This window comes from Barbatula barbatula (assembly GCF_947034865.1).
Source record: "Barbatula barbatula genome assembly, chromosome: 13".
NCBI lineage: Eukaryota > Metazoa > Chordata > Actinopteri > Cypriniformes > Nemacheilidae > Barbatula > Barbatula barbatula.
The window spans coordinates 851,307-873,983 of NC_136776.1; positions in this window are offsets into that span (position 1 = coordinate 851,307).

A 22,677-nucleotide genomic window follows, 5' to 3' on the forward strand; every position below is an offset into this window, starting at 1 on the left:
GCCTGTCACTGTTTTATTCATCTGCCTCACTGGCTGTCACTGTTTTATTCACCTGCCTCACTGCCTGTCACTGTTTCATTCACCTGCCTCACTGGCTGTCACTGTTTTATTCATCTGCCTCACTGCCTGTCACTGTTTTATTCACCTGCCTCACTGCCTGTCACTGTTTCATTCACCTGCCTCACTGGCTGTCACTGTTTTATTCATCTGCCTCACTGCCTGTCACTGTTTTATTCACCTGCCTCAGTACCTGTCACTGTTTTATTCACCTGCCTCACTGCCTGTCACTGTTTTATTCACCTGCCTCACTACCTGTCACTGTTTCATTCACCTGCCTCACTGCCTGTCACTGTTTTATTCACCTGCCTCACTGCCTGTCACTGTTTTATTCACCTGCCTCACTGGCTGTCACTGTTTTATTCACCTGCCTCACTGCCTGTCACTGTTTTATTCACCTGCCTCACTGGCTGTCACTGTTTTATTCACCTGCTTCACTACCTGTCACTGTTTTATTCACCTGCCTCACTGCCTGTCACTGTTTTATTCACCTGCCTCACTGACTGTCACTGTTTTATTCACCTGCTTCACTACCTGTCACTGTTTTATTCACCTGCCTCACTGCCTGTCACTGTTTTATTCATCTGCCTCACTACCTGTCACTGTTTCATTCACCTGCCTCACTGGCTGTCACTGTTTTATTCACCTGCCTCACTACCTGTCACTGTTTTATTCACCTGCTTCACTACCTGTCACTGTTTTATTCACCTGCTTCACTACCTGTCACTGTTTCATTCACCTGCCTCACTGGCTGTCACTGTTTTATTCATCTGCCTCACTACCTGTCATTGTTTCATTCACCTGCCTCACTACCTGTCACTGTTTCATTCACCTGCCTCACTACCTGTCACTGTTTTATTCATCTGCCTCACTACCTGTCACTGTTTCATTCACCTGCCTCACTGACTGTCACTGTTTCATTCACCTGCCTCACTACCTGTCACTGTTTTATTCACCTGCCTCACTGCCTGTCACTGTTTCATTCACCTGCCTCACTGCCTGTCACTGTTTCATTCACCTGCCTCACTACCTGTCACTGTTTTATTCATCTGCCTCACTACCTGTCACTGTTTTATTCACCTGCCTCACTACCTGTCACTGTTTTATTCACCTGCCTCACTACCTGTCACTGTTTTATTCACCTGCCTCACTGCCTGTCACTGTTTTATTCACCTGCCTCACTGCCTGTCACTGTTTTATTCACCTGCCTCACTACCTGTCACTGTTTCATTCACCTGCCTCACTGGCTGTCACTGTTTTATTCACCTGCCTCAGTACCTGTCACTGTTTTATTCACCTGCCTCACTACCTGTCACTGTTTTATTCACCTGCCTCACTACCTGTCACTGTTTTATTCACCTGCCTCACTGCCTGTCACTGTTTTATTCACCTGCCTCACTGCCTGTCACTGTTTTATTCACCTGCCTCACTACCTGTCACTGTTTCATTCACCTGCCTCACTGCCTGTCACTGTTTTATTCACCTGCCTCACTGCCTGTCACTGTTTTATTCACCTGCTTCACTGGCTGTCACTGTTTCATTCACCTGCCTCACTACCTGTCACTGTTTCATTCACCTGCCTCACTGGCTGTCACTGTTTTATTCATCTGCCTCACTGCCTGTCACTGTTTTATTCACCTGCCTCACTGCCTGTCACTGTTTTATTCACCTGCTTCACTACCTGTCACTGTTTTATTCACCTGCCTCACTACCTGTCACTGTTTCATTCACCTGCCTCACTGGCTGTCACTGTTTCATTCACCTGCCTCACTGGCTGTCACTGTTTTATTCATCTGCCTCACTACCTGTCTCTGTTTCATTCATCTGCCTCACTGCCTGTCACTGTTTTATTCACCTGCTTCACTACCTGTCACTGTTTTATTCACCTGCCTCACTACCTGTCACTGTTTCATTCACCTGCCTCACTGGCTGTGACTGTTTCATTCACCTGCCTCACTGGCTGTCACTGTTTTATTCATCTGCCTCACTACCTGTCTCTGTTTCATTCACCTGCCTCACTGCCTGTCACTGTTTTATTCACCTGCTTCACTACCTGTCACTGTTTCATTCACCTGCCTCACTGCCTGTCACTGTTTCATTCACCTGCCTCACTGGCTGTCACTGTTTTATTCACCTGCCACACTACCTGTCACTGTTTTATTCACCTGCCTCACTGCCTGTCACTGTTTTATTCACCTGCCACACTACCTGTCACTGTTTTATTCACCTGCCTCACTGCCTGTCACTGTTTTATTCACCTGCTCACTGCCTGTCACTGTTTTATTCACCTGCCTCACTGCCTGTCACTGTTTTATTCACCTGCTTCACTACCTGTCACTGTTTTATTCACCTGCCTCACTACCTGTCACTGTTTTATTCACCTGCCTCACTGCCTGTCACTGTTTTATTCATCTGTTTCACTGCCTGTCACTGTTTTATTCACCTGCCTCACTGCCTGTCACTGTTTTATTCACCTGCCTCACTGCCTGTCCCTGTTTTATTCACCTGCCTCACTGCCTGTCACTGTTTTATTCACCTGCCTCACTGCCTGTCACTGTTTTATTCACCTGCCTCACTGCCTGTCACTGTTTTATTCACCTGCTTCACTACCTGTCACTGTTTTATTCACCTGCCTCACTGCCTGTCACTGTTTCATTCACCTGCCTCACTGGCTGTCACTGTTTTATTCATCTGTTTCACTGCCTGTCACTGTTTTATTCACCTGCCTCACTGCCTGTCCCTGTTTTATTCACCTGCCTCACTACCTGTCACTGTTTTATTCACCTGCTTCACTACCTGTCACTGTTTTATTCACCTGCCTCACTACCTGTCACTGTTTTATTCATCTGCCTCACTGGCTTTTATTCACCTGCCTCACTGCCTGTCACTGTTTTATTCACCTGCCTCACTGACTGTCACTGTTTCATTCACCTGCCTCACTGCCTGTCACTGTTTTATTCACCTGCCTCACTGCCTGTCACTGTTTTATTCACCTGCCTCACTGCCTGTCACTGTTTTATTCACCTGCCTCACTGCCTGTCACTGTTTTATTCACCTGCCTCACTGGCTTTTATTCACCTGCCTCACTGCCTGTCACTGTTTTATTCACCTGCCTCACTGACTGTCACTGTTTCATTCACCTGCCTCACTGCCTGTCACTGTTTTATTCACCTTGCTTAACTGGCTGTCACTGTTTTATTCATCTGCCTCACTACCTGTCACTGTTTCATTCACCTGCCTCACTGCCTGTCACTGTTTTATTCAACTGCCTCACTGCCTGTCACTGTTTTATTCACCTGCTTCACTACCTGTCACTGTTTCATTCACCTGCCTCACTGGCTGTCACTGTTTTATTCACCTGCTTCACTGCCTGTCACTGTTTTATTCACCTGCCTCACTGCCTGTCACTGTTTTATTCACCTGCTTCACTACCTGTCACTGTTTTATTCACCTGCCTCACTGCCTCTCACTGTTTTATTCACCTGCTTCACTACCTGTCACTGTTTTATTCACCTGCCTCACTACCTGTCACTGTTTCATTCACCTGCCTCACTGGCTGTCACTGTTTCATTCACCTGCCTCACTGCCTGTCACTGTTTTATTCACCTGCCTCACTACCTGTCACTGTTTTATTCACCTGCCTCACTGCCTGTCACTGTTTCATTCACCTGCCTCACTGGCTGTCACTGTTTTATTCACCTGCCTCACTGCCTGTCACTGTTTCATTCACCTGCCTCACTGGCTGTCACTGTTTCATTCACCTGCCTCACTGCCTGTCACTGTTTTATTCACCTGCCTCACTGCCTGTCACTGTTTTATTCACCTGCCTCACTGCCTGTCACTGTTTTATTCACCTGCCTCACTGCCTGTCACTGTTTTATTCACCTGCCTCACTGCCTGTAACTGTTTTATTCACCTGCCTCACTGCCTGTCACTGTTTTATTCACCTGCCTCACTGCCTGTCACTGTTTTATTCACCTGCCTCACTGACTGTCACTGTTTTATTCACCTGCCTCTCTACCTGTCACTGTTTCATTCACCTGCCTCACTGCCTGTCACTGTTTTATTCACCTGCCTCACTGCCTGTCACTGTTTCATTCACCTGCCTCACTGGCTGTCACTGTTTTATTCACCTGCTTCACTGCCTGTCACTGTTTTATTCACCTGCCTCACTACCTGTCACTGTTTTATTCACCTGCCTCACTGCCTGTCACTGTTTTATTCACCTGCCTCACTGCCTCTCACTGTTTTATTCACCTGCTTCACTACCTGTCACTGTTTTATTCACCTGCCTCACTACCTGTCACTGTTTCATTCACCTGCCTCACTGGCTGTCACTGTTTCATTCACCTGCCTCACTGCCTGTCACTGTTTTATTCACCTGCCTCACTACCTGTCACTGTTTTATTCACCTGCTTCACTACCTGTCACTGTTTCATTCATCTGCCTCACTGGCTGTCACTGTTTTATTCATCTGCCTCACTGGCTGTCACTGTTTCATTCACCTGCCTCACTGCCTGTCACTGTTTTATTCACCTGCTTCACTACCTGTCACTGTTTTATTCACCTGCCTCACTGCCTGTCACTGTTTCATTCACCTGCCTCACTACCTGTCACTGTTTTATTCACCTGCTTCACTACCTGTCACTGTTTCATTCATCTGCCTCACTGCCTGTCACTGTTTTATTCACCTGCCTCACTGGCTGTCACTGTTTCATTCACCTGCCTCACTGCCTGTCACTGTTTTATTCACCTGCCTCACTGCCTGTCACTGTTTTATTCACCTGCCTCACTGCCTGTCACTGTTTTATTCACCTGCCTCACTGGCTGTCACTGTTTCATTCACCTGCCTCACTACCTGTCACTGTTTTATTCACCTGCCTCACTGCCTGTCACTGTTTTATTCACCTGCCTCACTGCCTGTCACTGTTTTATTCACCTGCTTCACTACCTGTCACTGTTTTATTCACCTGCCTCACTACCTGTCACTGTTTCATTCACCTGCCTCACTGGCTGTCACTGTTTCATTCACCTGCCTCACTGCCTGTCACTGTTTTATTCACCTGCCTCACTACCTGTCACTGTTTTATTCACCTGCCTCACTGCCTGTCACTGTTTCATTCACCTGCCTCACTGGCTGTCACTGTTTTATTCACCTGCCTCACTGCCTGTCACTGTTTCATTCACCTGCCTCACTGGCTGTCACTGTTTCATTCACCTGCCTCACTGCCTGTCACTGTTTTATTCACCTGCCTCACTGGCTGTCACTGTTTCATTCACCTGCCTCACTACCTGTCACTGTTTTATTCACCTGCCTCACTGCCTGTCACTGTTTTATTCACCTGCCTCACTGCCTGTCACTGTTTTATTCATCTGCCTCACTACCTGTCACTGTTTTATTCACCTGCCTCACTGCCTGTCACTGTTTTATTCACCTGCCTCACTGCCTGTCACTGTTTTATTCATCTGCCTCACTACCTGTCACTGTTTTATTCACCTGCCTCACTACCTGTCACTGTTTTATTCACCTGCTTCTCTACCTGTCACTGTTTCATTCACCTGCCTCACTGCCTGTCACTGTTTTATTCACCTGCCTCACTGCCTGTCACTGTTTCATTCACCTGCCTCACTGGCTGTCACTGTTTTATTCACCTGCTTCACTGCCTGTCACTGTTTTATTCACCTGCCTCACTGCCTGTCACTGTTTTATTCACCTGCTTCACTGCCTGTCACTGTTTTATTCACCTGCCTCACTGCCTGTCACTGTTTTATTCACCTGCCTCACTGACTGTCACTGTTTTATTCATCTGCCTCACTACCTGTCACTGTTTCATTCACCTGCCTCACTGGCTGTCACTGTTTTATTCATCTGCCTCACTACCTGTCACTGTTTTATTCACCTGCCTCACTACCTGTCACTGTTTTATTCACCTGCTTCACTACCTGTCACTGTTTCATTCATCTGCCTCACTGGCTGTCACTGTTTTATTCATCTGCCTCACTGGCTGTCACTGTTTCATTCACCTGCCTCACTGCCTGTCACTGTTTTATTCACCTGCTTCACTACCTGTCACTGTTTTATTCACCTGCCTCACTGCCTGTCACTGTTTCATTCACCTGCCTCACTACCTGTCACTGTTTTATTCACCTGCTTCACTACCTGTCACTGTTTCATTCATCTGCCTCACTGCCTGTCACTGTTTTATTCACCTGCCTCACTGGCTGTCACTGTTTCATTCACCTGCCTCACTGCCTGTCACTGTTTTATTCACCTGCCTCACTGCCTGTCACTGTTTTATTCACCTGCCTCACTGGCTGTCACTGTTTCATTCACCTGCCTCACTACCTGTCACTGTTTTATTCACCTGCCTCACTGCCTGTCACTGTTTTATTCACCTGCCTCACTGCCTGTCACTGTTTTATTCATCTGCCTCACTACCTGTCACTGTTTTATTCACCTGCCTCACTGCCTGTCACTGTTTTATTCACCTGCCTCACTGCCTGTCACTGTTTTATTCATCTGCCTCACTACCTGTCACTGTTTTATTCATCTGCCTCACTGCCTGTCACTGTTTTATTCATCTGCCTCACTACCTGTCACTGTTTTATTCACCTGCCTCACTGCCTGTCACTGTTTATTCACCTGCCTCACTGCCTGTCACTGTTTTATTCATCTGCCTCACTACCTGTCACTGTTTTATTCATCTGCCTCACTGCCTGTCACTGTTTTATTCATCTGCCTCACTACCTGTCACTGTTTTATTCACCTGCCTCACTGCCTGTCACTGTTTTATTCACCTGCCTCACTGACTGTCACTGTTTTATTCACCTGCCTCGCTGCCTGTCACTGTTTCATTCACCTGCCTCAATGCCTGTCACTGTTTTATTCACCTGCCTCACTGACTGTCACTGTTTTATTCACCTGCCTCACTGACTGTCACTGTTTTATTCACCTGTCACTGTTTTATTCACCTGCCTCAATGCCTGTCACTGTTTTATTCACCTGCCTCACTGACTGTCACTGTTTTATTCACCTGCCTCACTGACTGTCACTGTTTTATTCACCTGTCACTGTTTTATTCACCTGCCTCACTGCCTGTCACTGTTTTATTCACCTGCTTCACTGCCTGTCACTGATTTATTCACCTGCCTCACTGCCTGTCACTGTTTTATTCACCTGCCTCACTGCCTGTCACTGTTTCATTCACCTGCCTCACTGCCTGTCACTGTTTCATTCACCTGCCTCACTACCTGTCACTGTTTTATTCATCTGCCTCACTACCTGTCACTGTTTCATTCACCTGCCTCACTGGCTGTCACTGTTTTATTCATCTGCCTCACTACCTGTCACTGTTTTATTCACCTGCCTCACTACCTGTCACTGTTTTATTCACCTGCCTCACTGCCTGTCACTGTTTTATTCACCTGCCTCACTGCCTGTCACTGTTTCATTCACCTGCCTCACTGGCTGTCACTGTTTTATTCATCTGCCTCACTGCCTGTCACTGTTTTATTCATCTGCCTCACTACCTGTCACTGTTTTATTCATCTGCCTCACTACCTGTCACTGTTTTATTCATCTGCCTCACTACCTGTCACTGTTTCATTCACCTGCCTCACTGGCTGTCACTGTTTTATTCATCTGCCTCACTACCTGTCACTGTTTTATTCACCTGCCTCACTACCTGTCACTGTTTTATTCACCTGCCTCACTGCCTGTCACTGTTTTATTCACCTGCCTCACTGCCTGTCACTGTTTCATTCACCTGCCTCACTGGCTGTCACTGTTTTATTCACCTGCCTCACTGACTGTCACTGTTTTATTCACCTGTCACTGTTTTATTCACCTGCCTCAATGCCTGTCACTGTTTTATTCACCTGCCTCACTGACTGTCACTGTTTTATTCACCTGCCTCACTGACTGTCACTGTTTTATTCACCTGTCACTGTTTTATTCACCTGCCTCACTGCCTGTCACTGTTTTATTCACCTGCTTCACTGCCTGTCACTGATTTATTCACCTGCCTCACTGCCTGTCACTGTTTTATTCACCTGCCTCACTGCCTGTCACTGTTTCATTCACCTGCCTCACTGCCTGTCACTGTTTCATTCACCTGCCTCACTACCTGTCACTGTTTTATTCATCTGCCTCACTACCTGTCACTGTTTCATTCACCTGCCTCACTGGCTGTCACTGTTTTATTCATCTGCCTCACTACCTGTCACTGTTTTATTCACCTGCCTCACTACCTGTCACTGTTTTATTCACCTGCCTCACTGCCTGTCACTGTTTTATTCACCTGCCTCACTGCCTGTCACTGTTTCATTCACCTGCCTCACTGGCTGTCACTGTTTTATTCATCTGCCTCACTGCCTGTCACTGTTTTATTCACCTGCCTCACTGCCTGTCACTGTTTCATTCACCTGCCTCACTGGCTGTCACTGTTTTATTCATCTGCCTCACTGCCTGTCACTGTTTTATTCACCTGCCTCAGTACCTGTCACTGTTTTATTCACCTGCCTCACTGCCTGTCACTGTTTTATTCACCTGCCTCACTACCTGTCACTGTTTCATTCACCTGCCTCACTGCCTGTCACTGTTTTATTCACCTGCCTCACTGCCTGTCACTGTTTTATTCACCTGCCTCACTGGCTGTCACTGTTTTATTCACCTGCCTCACTGCCTGTCACTGTTTTATTCACCTGCCTCACTGGCTGTCACTGTTTTATTCACCTGCCTCACTGCCTGTCACTGTTTTATTCACCTGCTTCACTACCTGTCACTGTTTTATTCACCTGCCTCACTACCTGTCACTGTTTTATTCACCTGCTTCACTACCTGTCACTGTTTTATTCACCTGCTTCACTACCTGTCACTGTTTCATTCACCTGCCTCACTGGCTGTCACTGTTTTATTCATCTGCCTCACTACCTGTCATTGTTTCATTCACCTGCCTCACTACCTGTCACTGTTTCATTCACCTGCCTCACTACCTGTCACTGTTTTATTCATCTGCCTCACTACCTGTCACTGTTTTATTCATCTGCCTCACTACCTGTCACTGTTTCATTCACCTGCCTCACTGACTGTCACTGTTTCATTCACCTGCCTCACTACCTGTCACTGTTTTATTCACCTGCCTCACTGCCTGTCACTGTTTCATTCACCTGCCTCACTGCCTGTCACTGTTTCATTCACCTGCCTCACTACCTGTCACTGTTTTATTCATCTGCCTCACTACCTGTCACTGTTTTATTCACCTGCCTCACTACCTGTCACTGTTTTATTCACCTGCCTCACTACCTGTCACTGTTTTATTCACCTGCCTCACTGCCTGTCACTGTTTTATTCACCTGCCTCACTGCCTGTCACTGTTTTATTCACCTGCCTCACTACCTGTCACTGTTTCATTCACCTGCCTCACTGGCTGTCACTGTTTTATTCACTTGCCTCAGTACCTGTCACTGTTTTATTCACCTGCCTCACTACCTGTCACTGTTTTATTCACCTGCCTCACTACCTGTCACTGTTTTATTCACCTGCCTCACTGCCTGTCACTGTTTTATTCACCTGCCTCACTGCCTGTCACTGTTTTATTCACCTGCCTCACTACCTGTCACTGTTTCATTCACCTGCCTCACTGCCTGTCACTGTTTTATTCACCTGCCTCACTGCCTGTCACTGTTTTATTCACCTGCTTCACTGGCTGTCACTGTTTCATTCACCTGCCTCACTACCTGTCACTGTTTCATTCATCTGCCTCACTGCCTGTCACTGTTTCATTCACCTGCCTCACTGCCTGTCACTGTTTTATTCACCTGCCTCACTGCCTGTCACTGTTTTATTCACCTGCTTCACTGGCTGTCACTGTTTCATTCACCTGCCTCACTACCTGTCACTGTTTTATTCACCTGCCTCACTGCCTGTCACTGTTTCATTCACCTGCCTCACTGGCTGTCACTGTTTTATTCATCTGCCTCACTGCCTGTCACTGTTTTATTCACCTGCCTCACTGCCTGTCACTGTTTTATTCACCTGCTTCACTGCCTGTCACTGTTTTATTCACCTGCCTCACTACCTGTCACTGTTTCATTCACCTGCCTCACTGGCTGTCACTGTTTTATTCATCTGCCTCACTACCTGTCTCTGTTTCATTCATCTGCCTCACTGCCTGTCACTGTTTTATTCACCTGCTTCACTACCTGTCACTGTTTTATTCACCTGCCTCACTACCTGTCACTGTTTCATTCACCTGCCTCACTGGCTGTCACTGTTTCATTCACCTGCCTCACTGGCTGTCACTGTTTTATTCATCTGCCTCACTACCTGTCTCTGTTTCATTCACCTGCCTCACTGCCTGTCACTGTTTTATTCACCTGCTTCACTGCCTGTCACTGTTTTATTCACCTGCCACACTACCTGTCACTGTTTTATTCACCTGCCTCACTGCCTGTCACTGTTTTATTCACCTGCCTCACTGCCTGTCACTGTTTTATTCACCTGCCTCACTGCCTGTCACTGTTTTATTCACCTGCTTCACTACCTGTCACTGTTTTATTCACCTGCCTCACTGCCTGTCACTGTTTCATTCACCTGCCTCACTGGCTGTCACTGTTTTATTCACCTGCCACACTACCTGTCACTGTTTTATTCACCTGCCTCACTGCCTGTCACTGTTTTATTCACCTGCCACACTACCTGTCACTGTTTTATTCACCTGCCTCACTGCCTGTCACTGTTTTATTCACCTGCCTCACTGCCTGTCACTGTTTTATTCACCTGCCTCACTGCCTGTCACTGTTTTATTCACCTGCTTCACTACCTGTCACTGTTTTATTCACCTGCCTCACTGCCTGTCACTGTTTCATTCACCTGCCTCACTGGCTGTCACTGTTTTATTCATCTGTTTCACTGCCTGTCACTGTTTTATTCACCTGCCTCACTGCCTGTCACTGTTTTATTCACCTGCCTCACTGCCTGTCCCTGTTTTATTCACCTGCCTCACTGCCTGTCACTGTTTTATTCACCTGCCTCACTGCCTGTCACTGTTTTATTCACCTGCCTCACTGCCTGTCACTGTTTTATTCACCTGCTTCACTACCTGTCACTGTTTTATTCACCTGCCTCACTGCCTGTCACTGTTTCATTCACCTGCCTCACTGGCTGTCACTGTTTTATTCATCTGTTTCACTGCCTGTCACTGTTTTATTCACCTGCCTCACTGCCTGTCCCTGTTTTATTCACCTGCCTCACTGCCTGTCACTGTTTTATTCACCTGCCTCACTGCCTGTCACTGTTTTATTCACCTGCCTCACCTCCTGTCACTGTTTTATTCACCTGCCTCACTGCCTGTCACTGTTTTATTCACCTGTCACTGTTTTATTCACCTGCCTCACTACCTGTCACTGTTTTGTTCACCTGCCTCACTACCTGTCACTGTTTTATTCACCTGCCTCACTGCCTGTCACTGTTTTATTCACCTGCCTCACTGCCTGTCACTGTTTTATTCACCTGTCACTGTTTTATTCACCTGTCACTGTTTTATTCACCTGCCTCACTACCTGTCACTGTTTTGTTCACCTGCCTCACTACCTGTCACTGTTTTATTCACCTGCCTCACTGCCTGTCACTGTTTTATTCACCTGCCTCACTACCTGTCACTGTTTCATTCACCTGCCTCACTGGCTGTCACTGTTTCATTCACCTGCCTCACTGGCTGTCACTGTTTCATTCACCTGCCTCACTGGCTGTCACTGTTTTATTCATCTGCCTCACTACCTGTCTCTGTTTCATTCATCTGCCTCACTGCCTGTCACTGTTTTATTCACCTGCTTCACTACCTGTCACTGTTTTATTCACCTGCCTCACTACCTGTCACTGTTTCATTCACCTGCCTCACTGGCTGTCACTGTTTCATTCACCTGCCTCACTGGCTGTCACTGTTTTATTCATCTGCCTCACTACCTGTCTCTGTTTCATTCACCTGCCTCACTGCCTGTCACTGTTTTATTCACCTGCTTCACTGCCTGTCACTGTTTTATTCACCTGCCACACTACCTGTCACTGTTTTATTCACCTGCCTCACTGCCTGTCACTGTTTTATTCACCTGCCTCACTGCCTGTCACTGTTTTATTCACCTGCCTCACTGCCTGTCACTGTTTTATTCACCTGCTTCACTACCTGTCACTGTTTTATTCACCTGCCTCACTGCCTGTCACTGTTTCATTCACCTGCCTCACTGGCTGTCACTGTTTTATTCACCTGCCACACTACCTGTCACTGTTTTATTCACCTGCCTCACTGCCTGTCACTGTTTTATTCACCTGCCACACTACCTGTCACTGTTTTATTCACCTGCCTCACTGCCTGTCACTGTTTTATTCACCTGCCTCACTGCCTGTCACTGTTTTATTCACCTGCCTCACTGCCTGTCACTGTTTTATTCACCTGCTTCACTACCTGTCACTGTTTTATTCACCTGCCTCACTGCCTGTCACTGTTTCATTCACCTGCCTCACTGGCTGTCACTGTTTTATTCATCTGTTTCACTGCCTGTCACTGTTTTATTCACCTGCCTCACTGCCTGTCACTGTTTTATTCACCTGCCTCACTGCCTGTCCCTGTTTTATTCACCTGCCTCACTGCCTGTCACTGTTTTATTCACCTGCCTCACTGCCTGTCACTGTTTTATTCACCTGCCTCACTGCCTGTCACTGTTTTATTCACCTGCTTCACTACCTGTCACTGTTTTATTCACCTGCCTCACTGCCTGTCACTGTTTCATTCACCTGCCTCACTGGCTGTCACTGTTTTATTCATCTGTTTCACTGCCTGTCACTGTTTTATTCACCTGCCTCACTGCCTGTCCCTGTTTTATTCACCTGCCTCACTGCCTGTCACTGTTTTATTCACCTGCCTCACTGCCTGTCACTGTTTTATTCACCTGCCTCACCTCCTGTCACTGTTTTATTCACCTGCCTCACTGCCTGTCACTGTTTTATTCACCTGTCACTGTTTTATTCACCTGCCTCACTACCTGTCACTGTTTTGTTCACCTGCCTCACTACCTGTCACTGTTTTATTCACCTGCCTCACTGCCTGTCACTGTTTTATTCACCTGCCTCACTGCCTGTCACTGTTTTAATCACCTGCCTCACTGTTTTATTCACCTGCCTCACTGTTTTATTCACCTGCCTCACTGACTATCACTGTTTTATTCACCTGCCTCACTGTTTTATTCACCTGCCTCACTGACTGTCACTGTTTTATTCACCTGCCTCACTGCCTGTCACTGTTTTATTCACCTGCCTCACTGACTGTCACTGTTTTATTCACCTGCCTCACTGTTTTATTCACCTGCCTCACTGACTGTCACTGTTTTATTCACCTGCCTCACTGCCTGTCACTGTTTTATTCACCTGCCTCACTGCCTGTCACTGTTTTATTCACCTGCCTCACTGCCTGTCACTGTTTTATTCACCTGTCACTGTTTTATTCACCTGCCTCACTACCTGTCACTGTTTTATTCACCTGCCTTACTGCCTGTCACTGTTTTATTCACCTGCCTTACTGCCTGTCACTGTTTTATTCACCTGCCTCACTGACTGTCACTGTTTTATTCACCTGCCTCACTGTTTTATTCACCTGCCTCACTGTTTTATTCACCTGCCTCACTGTTTTATTCACCTGCCTCACTGACTGTCACTGTTTTATTCACCTGCCTCACTGTTTTATTCACCTGCCTCACTGACTGTCACTGTTTTATTCACCTGCCTCACTGCCTGTCACTGTTTTATTCACCTGCCTCACTGCCTGTCACTGTTTTATTCACCTGCCTCACTGCCTGTCACTGTTTTATTCACCTGTCACTGTTTTATTCACCTGCCTCACTGTTTTATTCACCTGCCTCACTGTTTTATTCACCTGCCTCACTGACTGTCACTGTTTTATTCACCTGCCTCACTGTTTTATTCACCTGCCTCACTGACTGTCACTGTTTTATTCACCTGCCTCACTGCCTGTCACTGTTTTATTCACCTGCCTCACTGCCTGTCACTGTTTTATTCACCTGTCACTGTTTTATTCACCTGCCTCACTACCTGTCACTGTTTTATTCACCTGCCTCGCTGCCTGTCACTGTTTTATTCACCTGCCTCACTGCCTGCCTCACTGACTGTCACTGTTTTATTCACCTGCCTCACTGCCTGCCTCACTGACTGTCACTGTTTTATTCACCTGCCTCACTGTTTTATTCACCTGCCTCACTGACTGTCACTGTTTTATTCACCTGCCTCACTGCCTGCCTCACTGCCTGTCACTGTTTTATTCACCTGCCTCACTGTTTTATTCACCTGCCTCACTGACTGTCACTGTTTTATTCACCTGCCTCACTACCTGTCACTGTTTTATTCACCTGCCTCACTGGCTGTCACTGTTTTATTCATCTGCCTCACTACCTGTCACTGTTTTATTCACCTGCCTCACTACCTGTCACTGTTTTATTCACCTGCCTCACTGCCTGTCACTGTTTTATTCACCTGCTTCACTACCTGTCACTGTTTCATTCACCTGCCTCACTACCTGTAACTGTTTCATTCACCTGCCTCACTGCCTGTCACTGTTTTATTCACCTGCCTCACTGCCTGTCACTGTTTTATTCACCTGCCTCACTGCCTGTCACTGTTTTGTTCACCTGCCTCACTGACTGTCACTGTTTTATTCACCTGCCTCACTGCCTGTCACTGTTTTATTCACCTGCCTCACTGACTGTCACTGTTTTATTCACCTGCCTCACTGCCTGTCACTGTTTCATTCACCTGCCTCACTGGCTGTCACTGTTTTATTCACCTGCTTCACTGCCTGTCACTGTTTTATTCACCTGCCTCACTGCCTGTCACTGTTTTATTCACCTGCCTCACTGCCTGTCACTGTTTTATTCACCTGCCTCACTGCCTGTCACTGTTTTATTCACCTGCCTCACTGCCTGTCACTGTTTTATTCACCTGCCTCACTGCCTGTCACTGTTTTATTCACCTGCCTCACTGCCTGTCACTGTTTTATTCACCTGCCTCACTGCCTGTCACTGTTTTATTCACCTGCCTCACTGCCTGTCACTGTTTTATTCACCTGCCTCACTGCCTGTCACTGTTTTATTCACCTGCCTCACTGACTGTCACTGTTTTATTCACCTGCCTCACTGCCTGTCACTGTTTCATTCACCTGCCTCACTGGCTGTCACTGTTTTATTCACCTGCCTCACTGCCTGTCACTGTTTTATTCATCTGCCTCACTGCCTGTCACTGTTTTATTCACCTGCCTCACTGCCTGTCACTGTTTTATTCACCTGCTTCACTACCTGTCACTGTTTCATTCACCTGCCTCACTGGCTGTCACTGTTTTATTCACCTGCTTCACTGCCTGTCACTGTTTTATTCACCTGCCTCACTGCCTGTCACTGTTTTATTCACCTGCTTCACTACCTGTCACTGTTTTATTCACCTGCCTCACTGCCTCTCACTGTTTTATTCACCTGCTTCACTACCTGTCACTGTTTTATTCACCTGCCTCACTACCTGTCACTGTTTCATTCACCTGCCTCACTGGCTGTCACTGTTTCATTCACCTGCCTCACTGCCTGTCACTGTTTTATTCACCTGCCTCACTGCCTGTCACTGTTTTATTCACCTGCCTCACTGGCTGTCACTGTTTTATTCACCTGCCTCACTGCCTGTCACTGTTTTATTCACCTGCTTCACTACCTGTCACTGTTTTATTCACCTGCCTCACTACCTGTCACTGTTTTATTCACCTGCCTCACTACCTGTCACTGTTTTATTCACCTGCCTCACTGGCTGTCACTGTTTTATTCATCTGCCTCACTGCCTGTCACTGTTTTATTCACCTGCCTCACTACCTGTCACTGTTTTATTCACCTGCCTCACTACCTGTCACTGTTTTATTCACCTGCCTCACTGGCTGTCACTGTTTTATTCACCTGCCTCACTGGCTGTCACTGTTTTATTCACCTGCCTCACTGCCTGTCACTGTTTTATTCACCTGCCTCACTGCCTGTCACTGTTTTATTCACCTGCCTCACTGGCTGTCACTGTTTTATTCACCTGCCTCACTGCCTGTCACTGTTTTATTCACCTGCTTCACTACCTGTCACTGTTTTATTCACCTGCTTCACTACCTGTCACTGTTTTATTCACCTGCCTCACTACCTGTCACTGTTTTATTCACCTGCCTCACTGGCTGTCACTGTTTTATTCATCTGCCTCACTGCCTGTCACTGTTTTATTCACCTGCCTCACTGCCTGTCACTGTTTTATTCACCTGCTTCACTACCTGTCACTGTTTTATTCACCTGCCTCACTACCTGTCACTGTTTCATTCACCTGCCTCACTGGCTGTCACTGTTTCATTCACCTGCCTCACTGGCTGTCACTGTTTTATTCATCTGCCTCACTACCTGTCTCTGTTTCATTCATCTGCCTCACTGCCTGTCACTGTTTTATTCACCTGCTTCACTACCTGTCACTGTTTTATTCACCTGCCTCACTACCTGTCACTGTTTCATTCACCTGCCTCACTGGCTGTCACTGTTTCATTCACCTGCCTCACTGGCTGTCACTGTTTTATTCATCTGCCTCACTACCTGTCTCTGTTTTATTCACCTGCCTCACTACCTGTCTCTGTTTTATTCACCTGCCTCACTACCTGTCACTGTTTCATTCACCTGCCTCACTGGCTGTCACTGTTTCATTCACCTGCCTCACTGGCTGTCACTGTTTTATTCATCTGCCTCACTACCTGTCACTGTTTTATTCACCTGCCTCACTGCCTGTCACTGTTTTATTCACCTGCTTCACTACCTGTCACTGTTTTATTCACCTGCCACACTACCTGTCACTGTTTCATTCACCTGCCTCACTGCCTGTCACTGTTTTATTCACCTGCCTCACTACCTGTCACTGTTTTATTCACCTGCCTCACTGCCTGTCACTGTTTTATTCACCTGCCTCACTGCCTGTCACTGTTTCATTCACCTGCCTCACTGCCTGTCACTGTTTTATTCACCTGCCTCACTGGCTGTCACTGTTTTATTCATCTGCCTCACTGCCTGTCACTGTTTTATTCACCTGCCTCACTACTTGTCACTGTTTCATTCACCTGCCTCACTGCCTGTCACTGTTTTATTCACCTGCCTCACTGCCTGTCACTGTTTTATTCACCTGCCTGACTGCCTATCACTGTTTTATTCACCTGTCTCACTACCTGTCACTGTTTCATTCACCTGCCTCACTGACTGTCACTGTTTCATTCACCTGCCTCACTACCTGTCACTGTTTTATTCACCTGCCTCGCTGCCTGTCACTGTTTCATTCACCTGCCTCACTGCCTGTCACTGTTTCATTCACCTGCCTCACTACCTGTCACTGTTTCATTCACCTGCCTCGCTGCCTGTCACTGTTTTATTCACCTGCCTCACCTCCTGTCACTGTTTTATTCACCTGCCTCACCTCCTGTCACTGTTTTATTCACCTGCCTCACTGCCTGTTACTGTTTTATTCACCTGCCTCACTGCCTGTCACTGGTTTATTCACCTGCCTCACTGGCTGTCACTGTTTTATTCACCTGCCTCACTGCCTGTCACTGTTTTATTCACCTGCTTCACTGCCTGTCACTGTTTTATTCACCTGCTTCACTACCTGTCACTGTTTCATTCACCTGCCTCACTGCCTGTCACTGTTTTATTCACCTGCCTCACTACCTGTCACTGTTTTATTCACCTGCCTCACTACCTGTCACTGTTTTATTCACCTGCCTCACTGCCTGTCACTGTTTTATTCACCTGCCTCACTGCCTGTCACTGTTTTATTCACCTGCCTCACTGCCTGTCACTGTTTTATTCACCTGTCACTGTTTTATTCACCTGCCTCACTGGCTGTCACTGTTTCATTCACCTGCCTCACTACCTGTCACTGTTTCATTCACCTGCCTCACTGCCTGTCGCTGTTTCATTCACCTGCCTCACTACCTGTCACTGTTTCATTCACCTGCTTCACTACCTGTCACTGTTTTATTCACCTGCCTCACCTCCTGTCACTGTTTTATTCACCTGCCTCACCTCCTGTCACTGTTTTATTCACCTGCCTCACTGCCTGTCACTGTTTTATTCACCTGCCTCACTGCCTGTCACTGGTTTATTCACCTGCCTCACTGGCTGTCACTGTTTTATTCACCTGCCTCACTGCCTGTCACTGTTTTATTCACCTGCTTCACTGCCTGTCACTGTTTTATTCACCTGCCTCACTGCCTGTCACTGTTTTATTCACCTGCCTCACTGCCTGTCACTGTTTTATTCACCTGCCTCACTGCCTGTCACTGTTTTATTCACCTGTCACTGTTTTATTCACCTGCCTCACTGCCTGTCACTGTTTTATTCACCTGCCTCACTGGCTGTCACTGTTTTATTCACCTGTCACTGTTTCATTCACCTGCCTCACTGCCTGTCGCTGTTTCATTCACCTGCCTCACTACCTGTCACTGTTTCATTCACCTGCTTCACTACCTGTCACTGTTTTATTCACCTGTCTCACTACCTGTCACTGTTTTATTCACCTGTCACTGTTTTATTCACCTGCCTCACTGCCTGTCACTGTTTTATTCACCTGCCTCACTGGCTGTCACTGTTTTATTCACCTGCCTCACTGCCTGTCACTGTTTCATTCACCTGTCACTGTTTCATTCACCTGCCTCACTGCCTGTCGCTGTTTCATTCACCTGCCTCACTACCTGTCACTGTTTCATTCACCTGCTTCACTACCTGTCACTGTTTTATTCACCTGTCTCACTACCTGTCACTGTTTTATTCACCTGTCACTGTTTCATTCACCTGCCTCACTGCCTGTCGCTGTTTCATTCACCTGCCTCACTACCTGTCACTGTTTCATTCACCTGCCTCACTACCTGTCACTGTTTTATTCACCTGCCTCACTACCTGTCACTGTTTTATTCACCTGCCTCACTGCCTGTCACTGTTTTATTCACCTGCCTCACTGCCTGTCACTGTTTTATTCACCTGTCACTGTTTCATTCACCTGCCTCACTGCCTGTCGCTGTTTCATTCACCTGCCTCACAACCTGTCACTGTTTCATTCACCTGCCTCACTGCCTGTCACTGTTTTATTCACCTGCCTCACTGCCTGTCACTGTTTTATTCACCTGTCACTGTTTCATTCACCTGCCTCACTGCCTGTCGCTGTTTCATTCACCTGCCTCACTACCTGTCACTGTTTCATTCACCTGCTTCACTACCTGTCACTGTTTTATTCACCTGTCTCACTACCTGTCACTGTTTTATTCACCTGCCTCACTGACTGTCACTGTTTTATTCACCTGCCTCGCTGCCTGTCACTGTTTTATTTACCTTCTTCACTACCTGTCACTGTTTTATTCACCTGCCTCACTACCTGTCACTGTTTTATTCACCTGCTTCACTACCTGTCACTGTTTTATTCACCTGCCTCACTGCCTGTCACTGTTTTATTCACCTGCCTCACTACCTGTCACTGTTTTATTCACCTGCCTCACTGCCTGTCACTGTTTTATTCACCTGCCTCACTGCCTGTCACTGTTTTATTCACCTGCCTCACTGCCTGTCCCTGTTTTATTCACCTGCCTCACTACCTGTCACTGTTTTATTCACCTGCTTCACTGCCTGTCACTGTTTTATTCACCTGCCTCACTGCCTGTCCCTGTTTTATTCACCTGCCTCACTACCTGTCACTGTTTTATTCACCTGCCTCACTGCCTGTCACTGTTTTATTCACCTGCCTCACTGCCTGTCACTGTTTTATTCACCTGCCTCACTGCCTGTCCCTGTTTTATTCACCTGTCACTGTTTTATTCACCTGCCTCACTGCCTGTCCCTGTTTTATTCACCTGTCACTGTTTTATTCACCTGCCTCACTGCCTGTCACTGTTTTATTCACCTGTCACTGTTTTATTCACCTGTCACTGTTTTATTCACCTGCCTCACTACCTGTCACTGTTTTATTCACCTGCCTCACTGCCTGTCACTGTTTTATTCACCTGCCTCACTGCCTGTCACTGTTTTATTCACCTGCCTCACTACCTGTCACTGTTTCATTCACCTGCCTCACTACCTGTCACTGTTTTATTCACCTGCCTCACTGCCTGTCACTGTTTTATTCACCTGCCTCACTGCCTGTCACTGTTTTATTCACCTGCCTCACTGCCTGTCACTGTTTTATTCACCTGCCTCACTGCCTGTCCCTGTTTTATTCACCTGCCTCACTGCCTGTCACTGTTTTATTCACCTGCCTCACTGCCTGTCCCTGTTTTATTCACCTGCCTCACTACCTGTCACTGTTTTATTCACCTGCCTCACTGCCTGTCACTGTTTTATTCACCTGCCTCACTGCCTGTCCCTGTTTTATTCACCTGCCTCACTGCCTGTCACTGTTTTATTCACCTGCCTCACTGCCTGTCCCTGTTTTATTCACCTGCCTCACTACCTGTCACTGTTTTATTCACCTGCCTCACTGCCTGTCACTGTTTTATTCACCTGCCTCACTGCCTGTCCCTGTTTTATTCACCTGCCTCACTACCTGTCACTGTTTTATTCACCTGCCTCACTGCCTGTCACTGTTTTATTCACCTGCCTCACTGCCTGTCACTGTTTTATTCACCTGCCTCACTGCCTGTCACTGTTTTATTCACCTGCCTCACTGCCTGTCCCTGTTTTATTCACCTGCCTCACTGCCTGTCACTGTTTTATTCACCTGCCTCACTGCCTGTCCCTGTTTTATTCACCTGCCTCACTACCTGTCACTGTTTTATTCACCTGCCTCACTGCCTGTCACTGTTTTATTCACCTGCCTCACTGCCTGTCCCTGTTTTATTCACCTGCCTCACTGCCTGTCACTGTTTTATTCACCTGCCTCACTGCCTGTCACTGTTTTATTCACCTGCCTCACTGCCTGTCACTGTTTTATTCACCTGTCACTGTTTTATTCACCTGCCTCACTGCCTGTCACTGTTTTATTCACCTGTCACTGTTTTATTCACCTGCCTCACTGCCTGTCACTGTTTTATTCACCTGTGATGCTGCTTGTAAAAGTTTGAAAGATTCTGAACTTCTCTTATCTACAGGTTAATATTTTATTTACAAAAAAAAAGTTTGCAAAATCCTTACCCAATTGTAAATACTATTAAAAACTGTTATAGCAAATTGTTATGTAACTTGTAGCATCTTTCATATACTGTAGGCTACATGTCATTGTTAATGAGGGTGTTAAAGTTGGATCTAGGGGTGGGCGGTATGGTAAAAAATATCATATCACGTTTTTTTCAGGATAATACACGATTCACGATTTTATCACGATTCTTTTTCGTGTTGCGTTTTAAGACTATTTTGCAAATTACTGAGCCGCAATACAAGCAACTTATATCTCCATTTAAAAAATATAGCCATACAAGGTAACAAAACATAAAAGGGAAAAAAATTTAAGTAGCATATTTTAATCAAGTGTATATTTAATGGAAGTGCAATTGTGCAAAGTAAGAACACTCAACAGGACTTGCATTACAATCAGACTTCTCATCACAAAATGAACATTATTTGAAAAAACAAAATCAAACATTGGCAATGTAAATTTTGAACTTTGTGTTCCATCTTGTCGCGGCATTCGGAATACAGCCGTGGAATGGCCGAGGCAGAAAAATATTTGCGGCTGGGAATCTCGTAACGCGGATCTACGACTTTGAGCAGTCTTTTGAAGCCCTCATTTTCAACAGTTTTTATGGGGATCGTATCCTTGGCCAGGTAAAATGTCACCGCATCAGTTACATCTTTCCAGCGCTTACTTGTCCTGTCATACGGAGTTCCCTTCTCGAATACCTCCTCCCTTAGAGTTGTCTGTTTAAGCCGTGTAACGTTAGCACTAGCCCCTGGCTGCTGCGTGGATGTACCTGATGGACTCGCGTGGGGTCCCTTAACAATTTGACTGTCAGCATATTCTTTAGGGTGTTTTCTCTTGAGGTGGTTAAAAAGATTAGTTGTGTTGCCGTCGGACGTGCAAATCTTATCATTGGAACATTTGCAAATAACTTGTTTGCGCCGTGTCAGTTTTGGAAAATCCAAACCATTTCCATATTACCGATGTTGAATTTCTTTTAGGGATCAACTCCTCTGTGTTTTCATCCATCGTCCCTTTGTTGTTAAATCTCACGAGCAAGTAGTTTATGATCCTGTTAACACGCTGACATCTAGCGCGCCGCGCATCACATGTTGTTACGTAGCTGAAAGAAAAGCCATAGATCTGCATCTAATAGAACGTGCACTGGAGCGCGATTCTACGATATTTCCAAAACAGTGAATCGTGGAGACATTTGAATCGTTCACCATTAAATATCGTCATATCGCACACCCCTAGTTGGATCTATTACACCTTAATGTTTAACTGTCCTTGGGGAGTGAAAATGTCTCTCATCGATTATTGTGTTAACTTCACAGACCTCTTCAATTCAATGTCATCATGAGGAGGGGTGTTTGTCTCTCAGTGGGGGGTTTGGGGGCTGATTGATGTGA